The 21,732-nt window shown below is 45.2% G+C and overlaps 1 protein-coding gene across 5 annotated transcripts in view; it reads right to left on the bottom strand.

Annotated features, from left to right (window-relative positions):
- BRINP2 (BMP/retinoic acid inducible neural specific 2) overlaps positions 1-21,732 on the bottom strand; it is a 165,966-nt gene that overhangs the window by 140,949 nt on the left and 3,285 nt on the right. For 3 of the 5 annotated variants that reach the window (XM_061634184.1, XM_061634191.1, XM_061634185.1), the window contains exon 1: positions 6,514-7,299. The exons of 1 other annotated variant lie outside the window; for it this stretch is intronic. The gene's annotated coding sequence lies outside the window, so the exon portion shown is untranslated. Of the gene's footprint in view, positions 1-6,513; positions 7,300-21,732 lie in introns of those variants that run through there. One more of the 5 variants, XM_061634187.1, reaches the window with a different exon arrangement.

The following is a 21,732-nucleotide window of genomic DNA, read 5'->3' as shown; positions in this document are numbered from 1 at the left end:
GTCTGGTGGCTGCAGGAAGTGAGAGATGGAAGGAGCAGGGGGGCCACTTCATCCTCATCCTATTCCCTGAAACCTGAAATAGGGCTGGGTCAGGGGAAAAGTTCCTTGCTGGGCAAGGAGGGTCTCTCTGTATAGTTGTCGTGTTCCTAACGCCTCAAGTGCCCCTGCCCCCACTCCCCTCCTCCCTGCTTCACATATTTTATTTATTTATTTGTTTATTTATTTATATACCACCCCAAAGCCAAAGCTCTCTGGGCGGTTTACATATTACATATTGCCTCCTCCCATTTCAGAATATCTATTAAAGCCACGTGTTCTATCTATCAGCCAGACACACAACAGCACTTTGCATTGCGGCTCATGTTCTGGTGAGCTAGAAGGGAGGAAAGCTATGCTGAACTGGGGTGGGGTAGGGAGGCAGGGTAGATATTACTGTGTGGAGGAAACTGGAGACGGAACTGTCACCGTTTCTGTTCCAAACATGGAAGTGCAATGGAACAGCTCTATAGGAAAGGCAACAATGTCAAGTGAAAGAAAGTAGAGGAAGGTGAGAGAAAGAAAGGACTGAAATGTGTGAAAGTAAAGAGAAGGTGGAAGAAGATGTCAGCAGAGGGGAAAAGGCAAAAAGCAGACAGTTGGTGACAGAGGATTATGAAAGAAGGCGAGACAAGGGACAGCCTGGCAACAGAGAAAGGACTGAGAAAGTGCAATAAGGAAGCAAAGATAAGGCAGCAAGTGAGGAGAGAAAAACAAAGAGGAGACAGGTGACAGAAGGCAGGGAGAGAAAAAGGGACCAGCAAGTGACAGAAAGAAAGGAGGTGGCAAAAGCAGTAGAATGCAAGAGGAGATACGGAAGACAAGGGAGCGTTGAATCCTTTTGGATGCCGTGCATGCTTTTTGGGTAATAAAACACAAACATAATGGTGATGATGATTTGTCTTCTTGGTCAGTATCAAAGATAGGCTTCACTGTATCAAAGACAGAGAAAAACCCCAGAACTATGAATAGGGTCTGAATATTTGACCACCAACACATGAAATATGGGTTCACTTGTATTGAAAAAAGAGCATACTATTACCTCTGTGTGTGAAATGTGGCAAGAGGCTAGCCAATGAAAGTTTGAAACCATCAAAGCTGTTGAGCTATTGAGAAACAAAGCACAGCCGTTTTAAAAACAAGCCACTTGATTCCCCCTGCCCTCAAACAATGGAGAACTAGTTTCTGAAGAGCAAGAATACTTTATCTATGACACAAAGGAAGAATGGACCAGTCCAATTTGTTCACAAAGTGGCTAAGATTGCCATAGTTTTAGATTTTGGTTAGTAAAGAATAAGCAGAATTTGGAAGTGACCATCATCCACCTGCTGCCATTTGGCAGTAACTATCTTTGCGAGGAAGGCTTCTCAAAATGGTGACCCTCAAAACAAAACAAAACCACTTTAGCTATAGGAATTGAGATGCAAGTTAGACTTTCTAAGATCAAGTGTAAAAATCACTGGTTTTCATTTAGTTGTGTTGCTAAGGTAATATGGGTGGCATTCAATGCTAGTCCTGCTCAGAGTAGACCCACTGAAGTTAACAGGACAAGTTCATTAATTTCAATGGATCTACTCTGAGTAGGACTGAGTTGATCTGTGAAGTACCGTTTTAGGATTAGTAATGTGCATTTCTAGCTTATTAAATAAGAAAAGTGAAAATGTGAAAGTGGGTCCCATGTTGAAGTTTGGGAATCAGAGGTGGGTCTTGGGTCTGGACCAGTCGAAGACCACTAATCTAGAGGGCCAAAAGTTCCCCACTCCTGTCCTAATGTTATGATGGAGAATGTGGGTACTACAAGGCAAGTATTTGCAGACTGCATACTCTTGCAACAGTTCCAAGAATCCTAGCTTAATTTTTTTTAAAGGAAAAAATCTCATTTTCCTGGACACATGGATGTCAAATATTTACTTATTTATTTATTTATTTAATTTAATTTATATACCGCCCTAAGCCCGAAGGCATCAAATATTTTAGGAAAGGTGATTGAGAGGGTTGTGGCGCAGCAATTGCAAATACTCTTGGATGAAACAGATTATCTTGACCCATTCCAGTCTGGATTCAGGCCTGGTTATGGGAATGAATTGGCCTTGGTTGCCCTGATGGATGACCTTTATCGGGAGAAGGACAGGGGGAGTGCCACCCTATTATTCTTACTTGATCTCTCAGCAGCTTTTGATACCATTGACCATGGTATCCTTCTGCGCTGAATTGGTGAGATGGGTACTGGAGGAACTGTTTTACAGTGGTTCCGATCCTATCTCCAGGGTCGCTCTCAGAGAATAGCATTGGGTGATTGTCTTTCAGGCCCCTGGCAGTTGTGCTGTGGGGTGCCGCAGGGTACCATCTTGTCCCCCATGCTGTTTAACATCTATATGAAGCCCTTGGGAGCAGTCATCAGGAGCTTTGGGGTGAGGTGTCAGCAGTATGCTGACAATACCCAGCTCTATTTCTCTGTAACATCTGAATCGGGAGAGGCCGTGCAAGCCCTGGACTGGTGCTTGGACTCGGTGGTGGGCTGGATGAGGGCCAATAAACTGAGTCTGAATCCTACCAAGACGAAGGCGCTGTGGGTTGGTGGTTCCCAAGTTCGGATAATTGGTCAGTTGCCTGCTTTGGATGGGGTTGTACTCCCTCTGAAAGAGCAGGTCTGTAGCCTGGGGGTGCTCCTGGATCCATCTTTGTCACTAGAGGTTCAGGTGACCTCTGTGGCTAGGAGTGCCTTTTACCAGCTTTGGCTGGTAAGACAGCTGTGGCCATTTCTGGACTGGTATAGCCTGACCACTGTTGTCCATGCACTGGTAACCTCTAGGCTGGATTACTGTAATGTGCTCTATGTGGGGCTGCCTTTGAGGTTTGTCCAGAAGCTGCAGCTAGTGCAAAATGCAGCAGTGAGACTGCTCACTGGGGCAGGGTATCACCAACATGTCACCCCACTGCTGAAAGAACTGCACTGGCTGCCCATTTGCTACCGGGCTAAGTTCAAGGTTCTAGTCTTGGTGTACAAAGCCCTATACAGCTCGGGACCAGGATACCCGAAAGACCGTCTTACCCCTTATATACCCAGCCGATCACTGCGCTGAGCAATTTGCCCAGCTGATCTCAATAACATTACACCTCAGTCTATCTATTTGGCCGATGAGACATTTGTCCCAGGTGCTGGATCAGCCAGCAGTTTTCAAGCCAGCATAGGAACAGCAGCAATTAGATACCATACAAGAGAAAGAGCCAGAAGGGTAATACCTGTACTTATAGATGGGTAATGGTAAAGAAGGGGTGCCTAACTAGAGGGTATCACACACACTTACATTAGCTACAGGCCTGTGTAATTTGTGAAAGATGGCATCTATCCTCAGATAAGCTAATGCTTTTGTGCACAAGGCCATATTCTATAATGTGCAAGGAAATCCTATGCCAAACAGACAAGCTTTATTATTACACAGTCCTCAAAGCCACCATGGAAATTGAGAGAAAAAGAGAAAGTGGTCAGCTTTGCTCTACCACATACATACATATGATGAATATTCACATACACTGCACTGTTACAAGCCTTAGGTCATTCATTCACCAAACAAATCTGCAAAGTGGTCAGTTAAGGAACTGGGAAAAATGAGAATGAGTTACTCAGAGCTACCTGATTTGTTCTTGGCAGTAGTGGGATTTGAACCCACCTCTCCCGTGTCCAAGTGTAATGCCTGACTATTTCTGGAATATGCATACTTCAGTTATTTAGAGGGATTCATCAACACCTGCAATACTTAAAAACAAGAGTTGCTGTTTATTTGATCAAAAAGAGAAACCCAACCCATGTAGGTTCTTGCCTCTCTGGCATTGGACACCCCTAACCTGCTGCATATTTTGTCTACACAGCTAGAATCTATTTAAATCTCTGATTTCCATCACAGACAGCTTCCCCCACCCTTTGCCTTTAACAGTTGCATAATAAATAGAAGTTCAACAGCTGAACCATTCTCCCAGCACTGCATCTCTATGCTGAGAAAGCAACACCTGTTGAACTGCTGTCTTTTCAGCTCTTAAAGGTTCAAGAGCCCTCCCAGAAATAGAAGGAACAAGACTTCTTTCCATGTCTGTACTGCACTGCCTGCCATTCATGTACTTACAGCTTGGGAAAGAAGCAGACAGCCAAATTTCTTCCTGACATCATCCACCATTTCTCTCCCCACATCACCACCACCACACCCCGGGTGTCAGAGCTCCTTCTTTGGGAAATCCTGACCACCAGAGTATTTAAACTCTTTCCCCACCCCTGGCAACAACACAGGAGATCTTTATAACCATCCACCTCTTCTTGTTTTCCATTAAGCATGTACTTAACAGAATGGCTGTTCTGAAGGGAGGAAAAATAACCACTCAACACCAATGCAAGCCCTCATGCTTAACAATGGCCTAATGAATTAATTGAAAACACCCCTCCGAGCTGCCTAAACCTATGTTATTATGTGTACTTTATTCTCTTTTTATATTCATCCCCTGCAAGAGAGGAAAGAAGGATGCAATCCACCTCCCAATTAAGTCAAATCCAAGGCTCTGATTTTAACATGTTAGGGTTGTGCTTGAAAATGTGACCACTTCACACATTACATTTCTAAGCATACACCTAAGATGTGTGCATCAGCATTTATATCACCCAGGTGTACCCATCAGAGAATCATGATTGGCTACGTCTCTCTATTAAGTCCATGCTTGGTGGCAAGCCTGGGTTCGCCTCTACATAATGTGTGAAATGTTAGGTGAAATAAGGAGTTCCTGATATGGTACTGAGCAAACTCAGTAAGAAAGGCACTTGCATTAAGTCCAGTGGATGCCCTGACAAACGCTGTGGGAATACTCCCCTTTAAAAAAAAAAATAGATATGTCCCTATAGCCCACAAAGTTTGTGTTCACATTTTTACACCAATAAATCTGAGCATCCTTTTAAACTGACACAGAACAGTTGATTAAAAAAAAATCCTCACGTGTTCAGAATTTTAGCATCCAGCATAGCAACTTTATTGCTCTCTTATTCTTTGCCCACAACTAGATAGAACTAATGTGCAGAATTCAGTACAGATAATATATACATTTCATCCAAATTGATTGTAAACTATGCTCAATGAATTATTGAGAATTAGTTATTGAATATCTCCATAACTGTGGCTTTCAGACAGCTGCTGCTTTTAGGATAGTAGGTGACTTCCAGAATCCTCCCAAAGCAGGGTGTCTAATCCCTCTGCATGGTGGAGAATACCAAAAATGGTTGAATCTGTAAATTGCAAGTGATTTAACTTCCCCCCCCACCACTAGTAACATGAAAGATGTAAGAATGAAAGATTCTTATTCTAACCAAAAGCAGAGATTGAAACAGATCCTACTTGTCAGCAAAGAGCATTGCAGCATGGGCAAGTGGGTGGGGTATGAGGTTTCTGTCTACTGAATTGAAATGGGAAGGGTTGATTACATGGCACTTGAATACTGGTGATGGGGGGGATTGAAGCCCCAAAATGCAGAATGCGGAATGCTTGAACTACAAGTTGCCAAATGCTCATGGGGTAAAAACCAGCCTTACTGCCACTGCCACCGCCTCTTCCTGAAAACCTCTTCCTTCACAGTCTGTTTGGGAGCTTTAGAAGATGGCCAGCATGCTCACAACAGCCAAAGGTGCTAGAACTCAAGCTGGAAGCCTCTCGTATCCTCAGGCTCAGAGGTCCTGCCCCTAAGTCATCCTCAGTGGGAAGAGGGAGGTTGTACAGTTACTTTCCCCGGAGATGGAAACTCTAGGCACATGCTCACAAGCACTCATGACAGGACAGAGCCATCACATCTGGGTCTAAGCCCTGACTGAAACAAAGTCCTGATCACTGCCTTCTTCCCTGCCTCCTCTTTGCAAGTATCCGGAATCAGTCTTAGAATGGATGGCTCAGGTTATAGCCTGGAGACACCCCACACACACGTACACACCGAGTCCCTTTGAGGGTTGGTCTGGCTTACTTGCCTCCCTCCAGCACCACCACTCATGGAAAACACACATTGCAAATACGGAAATGGTTTGGGATGGGTGCCAGCTAATCGATTGCAGCAATTAACAACAGAATCAGTCAACTGGCATGTTGTCCATCATCCCCTGCCAACTGTGGCCCAATTCTCATAGGACATATCAACAGTCTCTCTTGAAAGGTCTCACATCACGAAGATGCTGCTGTACAGAAGTCCTGCCACCTTTGGGGCACAATCTATCAAAACCTCTCCCGGAGGGCTTTTTTCTCCCCCACACACTCCCTGATATGTAGGCAGGGGTGCCATCCCTAGGCAGGCAGCCCTGCATGCCTCTACAAATCGATCGTACGCGATGCCCAGCTACCTCTCCCCCTACGCTATTCTGGCTCACAGCAGGTAGCCAACCTGCCCACAACAGGGAACAGCCAGCCCAGTCCGGGGAGCAGCTACAAATGAGAGTTAACCGGAACTTTGGAGACTTACCCCCAACGCTGTAGGAACAGGGAAGGCAAGAGCCACCCAGGAAGGGACGGAGAGGCTCCAGGTGGACCACCGCAAGCAACTCCCCGTAGCGATCCCGACAGGCAGCCGCCGAGCTCTCCTCGAGAAACCTGCAGCCCGATGCCCCCCGCTCTCCTCAAGGCCTTTCCTGAGAAGTTCCCTGCGATAGATGTAGGAATGAACTGCGCCCCTGGGCCAGGGCCAGCTTGGCTCCGTGCCTGCACCGCTCCCACCGGGCCATCTGCTGCTCCGCCGGACGGACGCTGCCCATCGCCATCCTTGCGGGCACGATTCTCACAGAGCTTTCAGGGGCGGGGGGGGGGGGAGTCGCACCGGCTCTTGCAGAGCGAGGGGCGGGGGGAGATTTAGAGTGAAAGACCCACCAGCTCCCCCTCTTGCCCTACCTGCCGTTTCCCTTCCAGCGGAACTCTGTAAGTGGCAGCCGGGCTCTGCAGGGCAAGAAGAGGGATCCGAGTCGAGAAGGTGCCCGCCTTCGGGGGCATGGCCTCCGCTCTGCACCGGAGAGGAAAAGGTCGCCAAGCGCCTGGCTCTGCTTAGAGCGAATGCCGGCCAGCCGGCCAGTGGAGCACGCCAACCCCGGTGCGTGCTGCACGTGTCATCCTGGAGCGCTGAATGCGGGCACAATACTCCCTTGATCCTGCCCGGGGCACCGGAGGGCAACTCTAACTCTCTGCCTGGGCGAGCGTCACCTGCACGCTCCCTCGCGGAAAGTGCCTCCAAGACCACAATGCTACTTGCCTCCCTCCCTCGCCGTCCTCCACGGTTGTATGCATGCAGATCTCTCAGCCAATGGGGTCCTCGCTCAGATGCCCTGCCAGTCCTTGATTGGCCCAGAAGCCTCTCACAGGACCGGCGTGGGTTGGCTGTGGCTAAGCGCTGTGACTTTGCTGCTCCTTACTGCCTGGTGCAGCTATTAGGAACTTCTTGCTGCCGCTGCTGCTTTCTCGGCGTGGCTGGGATGGAGATCAGGAGCGAAGGAGAGTTGTCCAGGCTGGGATAGTGCAAGTGATGGAAGGGTTAAATCTCGTCTAAAATGTGCGAGGCTAAACCGCAGAGAGATCGGAGGGCAGGGCGAGATTTGGGAAGGGAGGGGGAGCAGGTGAGGGCGTGGGGGTAGCGGGTGGGTGCCTGCAGTTGGTTGTGTTGCAACCTCTTGCTCCTGAAATATTTAAGCGGATTCGGCTTTTGAAATGAGCCCACAGTCAAGAGAGCAAGTGTGATAAGCAGGAGAGAGACGTTTGCGGACGGAGAGGGGGAAAGTAAAGTAAAAAGCGGTTAAAACTGCTGGCTCTCTGGAGAAAAAGGGCTGTTTCTTGAGGACTAATTTTATCATACTTTGGACACATCATAAGAAGACATGATTCACTAGAGAAGACAATAATGCTGGGAAAAACAGAAGGGAGTAGAAAAAGAGGAAGGCCAAACAAGAGATAGATTGATTCCATAAAGGAAGCCACAGACCTGAACTTGTAAGATCTGAACAGGGTGGTTCGACAGATGCTATTGGAAGTTGCTGATTCATACGGTCACCATAAGCCATAATCAACTTGAAGGCACATAACAACAACAATTTTTAAGGGGTATTCCAGAGACTGCCTTGCTCTTGTTTGCCGGGGGCAGCCTACAATCAGTAAATGCATCTACCCACTCTCTCAGGCAGGCAGTCAAAATCTAGCCAAAGTACTTGGAACTCCTATTGATTCAAATGGGAGAAACTGACGCACCAGACTAACTCTCACATGGAAATTAACTGGTCTTAAAATGGGTTAAAGTCGACTGGATCACGCTCACAGAAATAACACAAACTCATACCCTCTTTCAACATACACATTCAAATCCAACACTTTCTAATGTGTGTGTATTTAATTTCTGGATATGCAAAAACAGGTTTGGGGAATCTTTGGCTCTCCAGATATTGCTGAACTACAACTTCCATCATCCCAGGCCATTGGCCATGCTTGGTAGGGTTTATTGGAGTTTCAGCAACATGTGGAGTGCCAAAGGTTCTAAAAAGCACAGGTCCACAAAAGCACTAAATTAAACAAGCTTCAAAACCACTGAAGTGTGTAGACTTCTTCTGGGTGTTCTGATGTAGTATATTGGCTAAATGATTGAGATGTGATCAGGAAGTCCTTGGTTCAAATCTTAACTCTGCAATGAACTATCAGTTGGTCATAGAAGTGCTGCTTGGTCAGCCTTAGACCCTAATTTGCAATACGTAGCCTACCCTACAGGGTAGTTGTGTAAAGACAGTGTGTGTGAAGTACTCTGAATTCTCTCAAAGGCACTATGCCAATACTAAGTGTAAAATATTGCTGTAATCTTGGGAGGGAGTAGGAGAAGATTTATGGATGTAGGAGACTGCCTAAACAGCCTTAACAAAGTTGCCAAGCATTTCCTTTGTTAGAGGAATTTAAAAGTAAATAGCCCACAATGACTAGGAAGTAGTTGGAGACTCCTCTAGAAGGCCAGAACCATATTGGCAAAAGGGCAGGCCTAGCTTCCGCCCTCTCCTGACTGGCTCATCTGAATTTCCCCCTCTAGCCAGCAGGAGAGGGCAAGGTGTCATCTGTGAAGATAATAGCCTGCACTTTGAGAAAAGGCACAGATAGAGCTCAGCTCTAGGGTGGTGAGCTAACAGCTTTTTGACGTGCTGGCTCTCTCCCTAGAGATCTGATGTAGGAGCAGGGGCTATGTCTGCAGGAGTATTTAGGGTGTGCCTCCTAAGCCCATTCTTTTTTTGTTAGCTCTTCTGGGTACTTGAACAGGATATAAATACAGTAGGGCCCCGCTTTTCTGCGCCCCGCTTTTCTGCAGTTTTCAATGAGAGTAAGGCCCCACTCATACGGCGCTTGTTCCACTTTTATGGCGTTTTTCAGCATGACGTGCTCAGCAGCTGAGCATTGGGTGCCATTTTATTGACAGAGTTCCGCTTTTTGGTGATTTTCGCTTTTCGGCGGGGGTGTGGAACATAACCTGCCGTATGACTGGGGCCCTACTGTACTAAATAACAATAGTAAATTGTTATTATAGCAATAATAAATATTATTATAATTATATTATAACAATAAATAAATAACCTGCATCTTTGAAAATACATGTGAGGAAACCAAATCTGGCTAAAAGCTGTGCCCCTAGAATTTCTCCCTGTTCAGAGAAGAGGGCAGGTGCAGAGTTAATGGCACTTCCCTGCTCAGCACTATCCTTTGCTATCTCTGAGCTACCAGGCTGAGTACTTCTGAGCATCTATAGCCCTGGAACATGGGCAACCTAAACGTCAACTCCAGCAGGACTGGGACCCAACTGGAGGCCCAGAGGAGAGCCAATTCCAAGGCAGAGGCAACTCTGCAGGCCAGAGTCCAGGCAGGAAATCCATCCAGATGGGGGTTAGAATAAGGAAGTTGGCAGGTGGGGTGGGAAAAGAAAGGGACACTGACACAAGTAAGGTCAGAATCTGGCAGCCGAGGCAAAACCCCAAGCCTGACTCAGAAGCATTTATGGCCAGGTCAGGTCAAGAGGAACTGATTGTAAGGAGAGATGGAGGTGTAGCAGTCATGCTAGGCCTGTTCAGGCAATACTGCCGCCACGCTCTGGCCTTAAAGTTCACACATTCCGGGGCAAACTAGATGATACATTAAATGTGTGTATGCACTTGATATGCCTTGGTGTTACTTTTAAAATAATGGGTGGATCGGGATTGGGACCATGGCAGGAAAGGGGTTGATCCTTTCCCCCTGCACTGCAGTCCTGGTGAAAATCCTTCCCCCTCCCAAAGCTGATATTTTCTCCAGGAGACAATGGAAGCCCCCCCCCCACACACACACACTCCTACTTTAAAGGGATTAGATACATTCTTGGAGAATAAGGCTATCAATGGCTAGTAAGCACATTGACATGTATTCATGCAGGATGATATTTCAGACAGACCCACTTCAGTCTCTTTATCTCTCCCCTCCTCTTTCTCCTGCCTCCCAAACCTGCAGACCTCTTCTGGAGGAGGAAGCCAAAAAGGATCTAAATTTTACAGAGTAGTGATCCGCCACCACCTCACCCCTCTCCCATTCCCCTCTTCAGATTCCTCGGGTGGCTGCTGTTGATCCCCAATATCAGAAAAATTGAGAACAGAGTGATGCAAGCAGGGAGACGCTTGCTTGCGGCAAAGTCTGCAGGTGACAATTTGATGCAGTGGAGGATAGTTATGCAGGAGGTCCAAAACGGGATTTCTTTCTCCAGTGAAGATGAAAAATTGGAATTTTCCAGGTGGCAGAGGGGTACCAAGAGCATTTTAATTGGGGAGAATCATAAGCCCTTTTTCTGGTGGAGGAAGAGAACTTTTACTAGTGGGAAAACCTACCCTCTTTCCCATATCAGTATTTCCTACATTAATTCAATCCTTTAATTTTTGAAGAGGATTTTTGAGGCTATGGTTGCCTGCGCTTCTAAAAAGCAGAATCCTGTGGGGAGAGAGAAACAGCACCAAGCCAGGAGAGGTCTAGTGGTGGAATGGGTATATTATGCTGGCTTTTGCAAATACAGGATAGCCAAGGTTGCTTTTTAGAACCTGTTTATTCAGACTTCCTAAAATTATTACACTTGTATCCCACTCTTTCTCCAGAGTACCCAGGACACCATACAATGGATCATATCTCTCCCACCCCCACCTCACAACCATCCTGTGAGGTACATTAGGCCCCCCCCTCTCTTTTTGCTACAACCTCCAAGTCCACCAGACAAGCCAGACACAAAACAGGGCTCAGGGTGGAGGGCAAATGCACCCTTCAAATTATGGAACATGGTATCTCTAAGTACATGCTAAGCCCAGGAATTTGCTTTTAATACCAGAACTGAGCTCACAGACCTTTCACACAAAAATCCACTCCTAGTTTTTCACTATTCCCTTCATTTCAGCAGCCAAAATTATTTGAGGGGAACAGAAAGAGCCTTTTTAGGTTTGCTATTGTTAAGCAATTGGGAATAAGAAGGCCTTGCTGATCTACTGTGAATCACTGAGATCCGCCAGTAGTTCCCAGTTTTTAATGCTGTAATTGTTGCAACCCACTCTGAGACCTTTGGGTGAAGGGTGGGTAATAAATGTTAAAGTAATCATCATCATCTACCTCCCGACCCACTTCTGTGCTGCACCACACCAGCTCTTCAGCTGAAATAATATGAACTGCCAGTCCTTGCTTACACAGGCAGGGGGAGTTTTAACAATATCAGGCCCATCCATGTCCTAAAAGAACAGGGGATCATTGCAGAAGGATCAAACCATAAATAGAGGTTTCCTAATGTGTTTAATGTTATTTAATTATATTATTTCTTTGAGAGCTTTTGAGCAGAACGCTGCTTTCATTCTTTTCCTTACATATCCACAAGTAAAAGGAACAGAGAGGCTTGAGGCTCTTCCAGACTGTCACTATTTTCGGCTGGATCCAACCACATACAGGCAAATTCAGGTTGCACATTTAGAGCTCTTGTGCAACAAACACACTTCCAAAAAAAACCAGGGAACTGAGGGGAAAACACTCTAGGGAGTGTGGAATAACACTTGTTTCATGCAAGATTGCTTAACTGTCCCACAGACCAGAGTGAAAGCTCAATAAATTGCTAACATTGTCTAACTTCCCTGCAAACTTTGTGTGAACAAATTAGGATGAACAGATGGTCTGGAAGTAACCTTGCCTTTTAAAAATAACTAAAGTTTCAGGGAGTGTTATGCAGAAAATCCAGGATACCAGAGTCCTCAGCACCTCCCCACCCCACGCCATGGACACAGCCCTAAATAAATACCTTCTTGTTCCCCATTGTTTGGCTGCTATCAGATCATGACAGGGTATCACCACATCATTCACATAAAGAACATGATAAGAACACTTCCCTGTAGAGATTAGAAAAGAGCCCCTCTGTCAGGCTCAGACTAATGTTTTGATCAGGGAAACAAATACAAAAATGAAGAATATTAAGAGCCTGTTGTTATCTTAGGGTCAGCTAGCAGCCGGGGGCCCTTGGACCAAATCTGGCCTCCTAAGAAGAGATACTTGGCTCCTCGAGTTGCCAACCTAAAGGCAAAAGGGATAAGGAGGAAATGGCACCCGTGGCAACACAATTGCTGGCAAGATATTTTAGGGTGCAGGGGAGTAAGATCCTAGGCCATCACCACTTCTCAAAGACAGGTCTTAGGATGTCAGATCACATTAAAAACATTCCCCGTTCCCCTTTCTTTCTGAAAGATAAGAAGAAGCAGCCAAGAAACAGCTTTTGAAGGGGGAGGTGGGAAGAATGGTTTGATTCTGGCAGGGAAGCAGAGAACAGCATTGGAGATTAAAGCTTTGGAAGGTCTTGGACACAGAAAGGATTAGGAGATTTAGGGGACATCAAAGATTTAAACATTAGAATTAGCCAAGGGTCTCATGGGAACCAGATGTTCAGAATGTAAAAGGAAAGGACAAAATGTTTTGGCTACATACTCTGTTTTCCTTCCCTTCCCACACCTTCTTTTGCTGCTGACCTTGGCTTCTTAAACCTGCCCACTCATACAAATAGAGGTCTGTAAACTCTGGGGAAGGAAGTTATTTAAAAAAAAAAAAAAAGAAATCCAGGGTCTGGGGTTCTGGGGATTGCAAATGGGGAAGGAAGAGCGAGCACATACCCTTTGGGACATATTTCCAAATACATATAAACAGTCCTCATCCTCAGGGTGGAGGAAGAAGGATCATCTAAGCCTTAAGCTAAGCCAATTACCAAAAGTAATGTGTATATATGTGCACCCTAGCAGAAAGCAGAAACAAGCTAAGTGCCCTAAATCAAAGGACTGCCCCTTGATTCAGAGAGAAGTTTAGTAAGGCAACCTAGATGGGTCCAGTAAGCAAGCCAAGCCAGACACTATGGAAAAAGGCAAGTGTCACACAAAACAAAGTAGGATTTCTAAAAGGTCTGTATGTATTGTGGAAATCTGCTCAAGTGCAGAGAAGCCACAAAATTTGCATCATAGTTCATCTTTCTGACAATCTGAGCTTTCATAATTTAAAATAAAATGCTTGTTTGCCCTTTTGGTTTCAAACCCATGCTTGAAAGTCTGCGGGCAATGCCTGCAGAAGCCAGAAGAGTTGCTGGGCACAGGGCAGAATGCTAGAGCTCCTTATACTTCTTTGCCTCTCCCCAAATACCTTAAAGACTACCTGAGCCCTTATATCCCAGTTCAATCACTGAGATCATCCAGAGGAGCGCTGTTAGTTGTCCCCAGGTCCAGCACCAGGCGTGACTGGGCCTTTGGGCACCAGCTTGCCCTGGCCCACAACACCATAACCCCAACAGCCCCTCCTGAAACAGGTGGTGCAGGGGTTAAATAGGCCCACCTGACCCACCTACCTCCCAACTCAGTGCACATGCACACCTGGCATCTAAATGGCAGTGGGGGCATCAACCCCTTACCAATGCTCTTGCCACATCATGGGTGATGGTAGGCACGTGCACACAGCACACAGGGTGTGCACACTGATGTGCATGGGAAAGGTGCCTGACCCAACGCTGCTGTGGATCGCGGAGCAGGAGTTCTACCCTCTCACCCTGAGGAGCCCCGCAGGGGCCTTCACTCAGGGCCCAACCTGGACATGCGCTAGGGTTACCAGGTCTCCATCTTTCACCCGGAGACTCCGGTTTTGGGGGGTCCTCTCTGGGTCTCTGGGTTAGTCACCTTAATCTCTGGACTCTTAGCTTTTATTTAAAAAAATAAGTTCCTAGGTGATCTGGTTTAAAAGATATAAACCAAAACGTCAGCAGCCTCCCCCGCCCACAACTTCCGTTAGTACCAGCTGCTCTAATCCCTGCCCTTTCAGGTGTTTAGCCAATAAGTGAAGTCAGAGTTGTGATTGACAAGATTTGGAGGCCCCCAGGCAATAGCTAAAGCCACAGTTTCCTTTTCCTGCATGTCTTACAACAGGAATTCAGCAAATATATAGCTTTCAGCAGCATAAAAACTACTTTCTCTGTAAAGGATTGAGACTTGCTTCTGAGTAAACATACATAGGATTGCACTACAACAGAAGATCACAGCAGGATCTTGATAGGTATAAAAGTGTCAGGGTTTTTTATTACTTGCAAAAATGGCATATTATACATTTTATCTTTCAAATAATTTTTAACAGAAGTTTTACAAAGTGTACATGGTGCAGTGTCATACTTTTCTAATTAAGGAGTCAAACAAGTTTAAATTTCACTGGATTGTTGTTTTGGAAACCTTCCCAGTATGAAGCCTGTCTGGGAGTAAAGCTGCAATGCTAATTGCAGGTAGCAAATGTTTCATTCCTGGGCAAGGTCCTTGAACGAGTGGTGGCAGGCCAACTCCAGACACCCTTGGATGAGACCGATTATCTGGATCCATTTCAGTTGGGTTTCAGGCCTGGTTTTGGCATGGAAACAGCCTTGGTCGCCCTGTATGATGACCTCTGTCGGGAGAGAGACAGGGGGAGTGTGACTCTGTTGATTCTCCTTGATCTCTCAGTGGCTTTCGATACAATCAACCATGGTATCCTTCTGGGAAGACTGGCTGAGTTGGGAGTGGGAGGGACTGCATGGCGGTGGTTCGGCTCCTACTTGGCGGGTCGGCTCCAGAAGGTGTTGCTTGGGGAACATCGGTCGGCACCCTCGCCTGGACTGTCCAGTATGGGGTTCCACAGGGGTCAGTTCTGTCCCCCATGCTGTTCAACATCTACATGAAACCATTAGGTGCGGTAATCTGGAGCTTTGGAGTGCATTGCCATTAGTATGCTGATGACACGCAGCTCTACTTATGCTTTTCGTCTTCTTCAGGTGAGGCTGTCAATGTGCTGAACTGGTGCCTGGCTGCGACAATGGACTGGATGAGGTCTAATAAATGAGGCTCAGTCCTGACAAGACTGAGATGCTGCTAGTGGGTGGTTCTTCTGACCGGATGGTGGATGTCCAACCTGTGCTGGATGGGGTTGCACTCCCCCTGAAGGAGCAGGTTCATAGCTTAGGAGTTCTCCTAGAACCATATCTCACTTGAAGCTCAGGTAGCCTTGGTGGCACGGAGTGCCTTCTAGCAACTTTGGTTGGTGGCCCAGCTATGCTCCTATCTGGACAGGGATAACCTGGCTTCAGTTGTCCATGCTCTGGTAATCTCCAAGTTAGTTTACTGCAATGCGCTCTCCGTGGGGCTGCCTTTGAAGATGGTTCGGAAGCTGCAGCTTGTGCAAAATGCAGCGGCCAGATTGGCAACAGGGACCAGATGGTTCAAACATATAAAATTATTATTATTATTATTACTCTTTATTTTTACCCCGCCCTTTTTCCAAAACTGGAACTCAGGGCGGCTTACAAATAAAAACTACACATAGGTAAAAAACATACAAAAATATACAATTAAAATAGAATTAAACTATTCCTAACATTAAAACCATGAAACATACACTTAAAATACTAAGACAATTTAAAACATTAAGAATAGGACCATAGAACAATACAACAGACCTTATGAGGTCCTATCTTAAACAGCTTCTAGTCGAAAAGCCTGTCGGAATAAAAAAGTCTTTGCCTGCCGACGGAAGGATAGCAAGGAAGGGGCCATTCGTGCTTCCCGAGGAAGAGTGTTCCAGAACCTGGGGGCAGCCACCGAGAAGGCCCTATCTTGCGTCCCCACCAATCGCTCTTGCAAAGGTGTTGGGACTGAGAGAAGGGCCGCTCCTGAGGATCTCAACACCCGGGTAGGCTCATATGGGGAGATATGGTCTGACAAACAGCCTGGACCTAGGCCGTATAGAGCTTTATAGGTCAAAATCAGCACTTTGAATTGTGACCGGAAACAAACTGGCAGCCAGTGGAGCTGTCGCAACAAGGGGGTTGTATGGTCCCTGTAACCAGCTCCAGTTAGCACTCTGGCTGCAGCTCTTTGTACCAGTTTAAGTTTCCGAACAGTCTTCAAAGGCAGCCCCACATAGAGCGCGTTACAGTAATCTAAATGGGATGTAACTAAGGCATGCATCACTGTAGTCAAATCAGGCGTCTCCAGGAACGGGCGCAGCTGGTGCACCAGTCTTAGCTGGGCAAAAGCACTCCTGGCCACTGCAGAGACCTGGCCCGCTTGCATTGGCTGCCTGTATGTTTCCGAGCTCAATTCAAGGTGCTGATTTTAACCTATAAAGCCTTACACGGCTTAGGACCACAATACCTGATGAAACTCCTCTCCCGACATAAACCCACCCGTACACTACGCGCAACATCCAAGGCCCTTCTCCGGGGGCCTACTCAGAGGGAAGGTGGGAAGCTGGCAACAAGGGAGAGGGCCTTCTCAGTGGTGACCCCCAAATTATGGAATGATCTCCCTGACGAGGTGTGCCTGGCACCAACACTGTTATCTTTTCGGTGCCAGGTCAAGACTTTCCTCCTCTCCCAGGCATTTTAGCATGTGTTTTTAAATTTGTATATTTGTTTTAATGTTTTTAATTGTTGTAAACCGCCCAGAGAGCTTCAGCTATGGGGCGGTATACAAATGCAAGAAATAAATAAATAAATAAATAAATGCTAATTCCACATACCTGGAAGTTGGAAATGGAAATGGACTGCCTTGAAGTCAACCCCGATGTATGGTGACCCTATGAATAGGGATTTCATGGTAAGCGGTATTCAGAGGGGGTTTACCATTGCATCCCTTTGAGGCTAGTCCTCCCCAGCTGGCTAGGACCTGCTCAGCTTGCCACAGCTGCACAAGCCAGCCCCTTCTTTGTCCGCACCTGCCAGCTGGGGGGCAATTGGGCTCCTTGGGACTATGCAGCTTGCCCACGGTTGCACAGGTGGCAGGTCACGTCACCCCTGAGCCACTCACTGTGGCCCTTGACACCCAGGAGACACAAGCAGGGAATTGAACTCACAGACTCTGGACTCCCAGGCAGGCTTTCCTCCCCACTGTGCTATACCAGCTGTATAACCCCACTGAATTCAGTAGGACTTACTTTTGAGTAGACATGGTTAGGATTGTGCTGAAAATCAGTGGGACTTTTGAGTGAATATAGAAAAGGATTGTTTGTAAATCTTTCTCTTCCCCTCTGATTCTTTTTTTTTTAAGCAGTTAGGCAGGGCTTACTTAAGTGTCACTGCTGTTATCTGGCAGGAAACTAATACTTATTTTTTAAAAAAAACAAAACAAAACAATGTTCTGCAATGGTCAATTGGTTTTGACAATAAATTATTATATGAGGTGTATGTATTTTTACATCTCCAGTGTGTATGTGTATGGAATATTTCCAACAACCCTGTGAGGTAGAGTTGGAAACCATGGCAGCTCACAAAAGGAAATAAAGCCATTTAAAATCCAATAACCACAAAACAAGTATAAAACAATTGCAAAACAGCTTAAAGTGGCATGATTCTGGGTTGGGTGAGTGAAGTTCCTTACATTTGAGGTTGCAGGTCTGTGCACACTTGCCTGTTTTAATATATTGGGACTTGCTTCTGAGTAAACATGCTTAGGACTGTACTATAAATATCTTTACAGGCTGTATAAATAATAAACGTCTTTGACATTCATGCTTATATAAATATTTTTTCATACTATGTCTTGATATGTATCTGATTTCACATTATGATTGTAAATTATCATTTACCAATTATTATTTCCTCTACATTTTAAGTGTGCCCTTCTTCCTTTGGGTGGTCATGGTCCCCCTCTGTTGTTTTCACCCCGAGGGGTAGATTAGGCGGAGAGATGGTGCGTAGCCCATGGTCACCCAGTAAACTTTGAAGCTTATTTCCATTTAAAAAATTGATTAAAATGATTTATATGCAGGCAAAGTTTATGAAATAATGCAGATCCACACAATACATTTAAAGCACATCCAACTCGCATTTAAAGTGCATGACTTCTCCCAAAGAATCCTGGGAAGTGTAGTTTCCCCCTCAGTTATAATTCCCACCACCCTTAACAAACTACAGTTCCCAGAATTTTGTGGTGGGATTCATGTGCTTCAAATGTATGTTGAATGTGCTTTAAATGCATGGTGTGGATCTTCCCTAGTATGCTTTGCATTCATTAGTGAGTTAAAAAAACAATTTTAAAATATCCTTTTTGAAACAGGGCTGTAGCTCAGTGGTAGGGCACACGCTTTGCATGCAAAAGTGCAAAATACATTCTCTGGAAGAGACTATTGCCAGGAATCCTGGACAGCCAATGCTAGTCCATGTCATCAGTACTGAGCTACATGGTACCAAAGGGCCTGAGTTGATATAAAAGAGGGAAAAGACCTAAGGGCCACAGTGGCACCAAAATTTATGTATTTTATTTACAACATTTATATACTGCTTTATTGTAAAAAAAACCTCAAAGCGGTTTACAGAAGGAATTAAAACAATAAAAGTATTGGCAAAAACAGTGAAAGAGGGATTTTAAAATGTTCAAAATAATAAAACCAATAATGAATTAAAAACAGATAAAAAACATAATGGCTTCTACATGCCTGGGTAGGCTTACCTAAACAAAAATATTTTTAGCAGGTGCCAAAATGAGTACAATGAAGGTGCCTGCCTAATATCAATAGGCAGGGAGTTCCAAAGTGTAGGTACTACCATACTAAAGGATTGATTTCTTGCAAGAGCAGAATAAATACTATGTGGAACTCATAGCATGGAAAGCACACCTTGAACTTGGCCTGGTAGCAAATCGGAAACCAGTGCAGATTTCAGAGCAGAGGTATTATGTGCTGACAGGGTCTCACTCATGTAGCAATTGCACCATAGCATTCTGCACTAACTGCAGCGCCCAGGTCAGGTTGTGCTGCATGGGGATTTCTGTGACCTTGCTGACTGGCTTAGTTTGAGTTAGGAACCTGACTGGTTGTGGAATGCTGAGTTTTCTGTCTTACTCATAGGAATCTTGTTGTGGTTGGTATGGTATTGCATTTAGGAAATCATCACTGTCTTTTGTTTTTCTTTTTCTATTTGCATTACCTTTACCTCTGACCTTATTCCCTTACATCCATTGAAGCAACAACAGTGGTTCTATATGGTTAGTTCAACCCCCTTGAACCCACTGATGATGCATCTTGTTATTTGCATGATGGTTTGTTTCTTACCCAATAGCGGTAAAAGAGAATTCACATATTGGAAAGTGTGTCTCCAATTGCTGTTGTTCCCAATCTACTGCCTGTGAAGGTAGACCAAACCATGTGTGTTTTCTCTTTGTCATTTATTACTCATTGGAATTGGGTTGGCTGTCGAAGTGAGTTTATAGCAGCCCACAGAGTAGGCAGGAAAGAGTAGAGAATCTTCTTAACTCTTACTCATTTCTCAGACCTCTCTCTGCAGTGAAGGATCAAGTCTGTAAAGTAGTTTGGAGCAGCCACACTAAAAGGCAGGTAGGGCATTCCAGGCAGGGGGTTGCCATCCTGTTTTGATATGGATATCATTGCAGAGGATCCCTAGTTAAGCCTGATCAACAGCACATTCCTAACAATATCTAAGTCCTATTGACTCCATCTTTTACTTAAGATTTCTATTTTAATTTCCAATCAGAGCATTTTTTTTGTTTGAGTGGTTTGCTCCAAGCAATTGTGGTTGATGCTTAATGTATCGTGTGTAATGACATCACTAGGGCCTGCCCCCTATGGCATCACCAGGGCATGCCCCCATGACATCACTAGGGCCCACCCCTGAAATCTCAGGGTTTGGAATGCTTCTGACCTGGCAACCCTAACACGTGCTGGCACTAGGCCTGATTGTCCCACATGTTACAGAGGCCTGGCTGGCCTTGGCTAGAAGTTGGGCATTTAGTGTTGCCAGTCCCATGCTATGGAAAACACAGCAGAGATTCGGCAGGCACTCTCACATTTGACTATCAGCCACCATTAACCTTGATTGCTAAATGTGACCTTCATACCCAAGAGGCATGTAGCTCTGAATAGTAGTTACTAGGGAACAAACAACAGGGGAAATCTGCATCTCAAAATCTAAATTTTAAAAGTTAGCTGAATCCCAAATCCATAAAAAGTTTTGACTCTTATATTGCATCCCCTTCTCTAATGAAACTGATCCAACATTGCTTAAATTACATGTAGACAAGCTGTCAATCACAGTGGCAGGCGTTGTTGGCTCTCACCAATTCAGATAGAAGTGATTAATTTATAACATAAATGCTTCTGCAGGATGAAATAAAAGAGAGAAGAATGTATCAGGAAATAATTTTTCTTTATAACTACAATTGAACAGACATTCTTCATCTCCCTGTGCTTTCTTCTTATTTGGTGAAGAAAATAACATATGTAGCAGAGTTGATGACCTTGGTTATATTGACACCTCCAGGCTGAGTAAAGGGGATGACCAATTGTTAGGAGAGCATCATCTGTTTATTGGCCCAGAGTTGCTTGTTGACCTTGGAGCAGGTACAGTTCTGTCCGAATTGCTTAATTGTAGCCTCATAGCTTTAAAGGCACCTGAAGGATGACCTGGTACACAAAGCCTGTTTTTTTAACCTTCTTCATGCGTGAAACAATTGATAATCCCCTTGCTAGCTTCATTGCTCACCAGTCTGTCTACATCATTTTGAAGAGTTACGTATGTGGCTCCTGTCATCCCTGACCATTTGGCGTGCTGGCTAGAGCTGAAGGAGGTCTGAGGTCTGTTGGCCATCTCCAGATGGGGGGGGGGTGCCAAGCTGGAGTAAAGCATTATTTTATTTGTTATGGCTATTCTGTTATTGCACTTAAATTATCTTCTGAGAACTGCTTTGACCACAATGTATTTGTGGAAGATGCGATTCATAAATAAACTATGACTGTGTCATCTAACTTGTGCCATTTTGCAACCAAAATGCAACAAAGGGAAGTGAGTGGACCCTTACAGCGAGTCCATCCAAAAAATATTATGGAACACCAAAAGCTAAAAATGTATAAAAGTCAATAGTAAATACTGCCTTTCAAATACAAAATGCTGGATCCCAGGACCTTGAGTTTACCCCTCACACAGCTACAATTCCCAGCACCCTTAGCAAACCTCAGTTCCCAGGATTCTTTGGGAACTGCCATGTGCTTTAAATGTAAATATTAGGTCACATCCACACCATACATTAAATCAACAGTTTCAAAGCTAAAAACACTACAGAAGGCCGATTTATCTGCACCCCAGTTTATTAATCATGAGGTTTTAATAAACACCAGAATCCTACTTCATTTTCCT

The sequence above is a fragment of the Rhineura floridana genome, chromosome 6, assembly GCF_030035675.1.
Source record: "Rhineura floridana isolate rRhiFlo1 chromosome 6, rRhiFlo1.hap2, whole genome shotgun sequence".
NCBI lineage: Eukaryota > Metazoa > Chordata > Lepidosauria > Squamata > Rhineuridae > Rhineura > Rhineura floridana.
The sequence above is the reverse complement of the archived record's forward strand: the minus strand, read 5'-3'. Positions and strand labels throughout refer to the sequence as shown.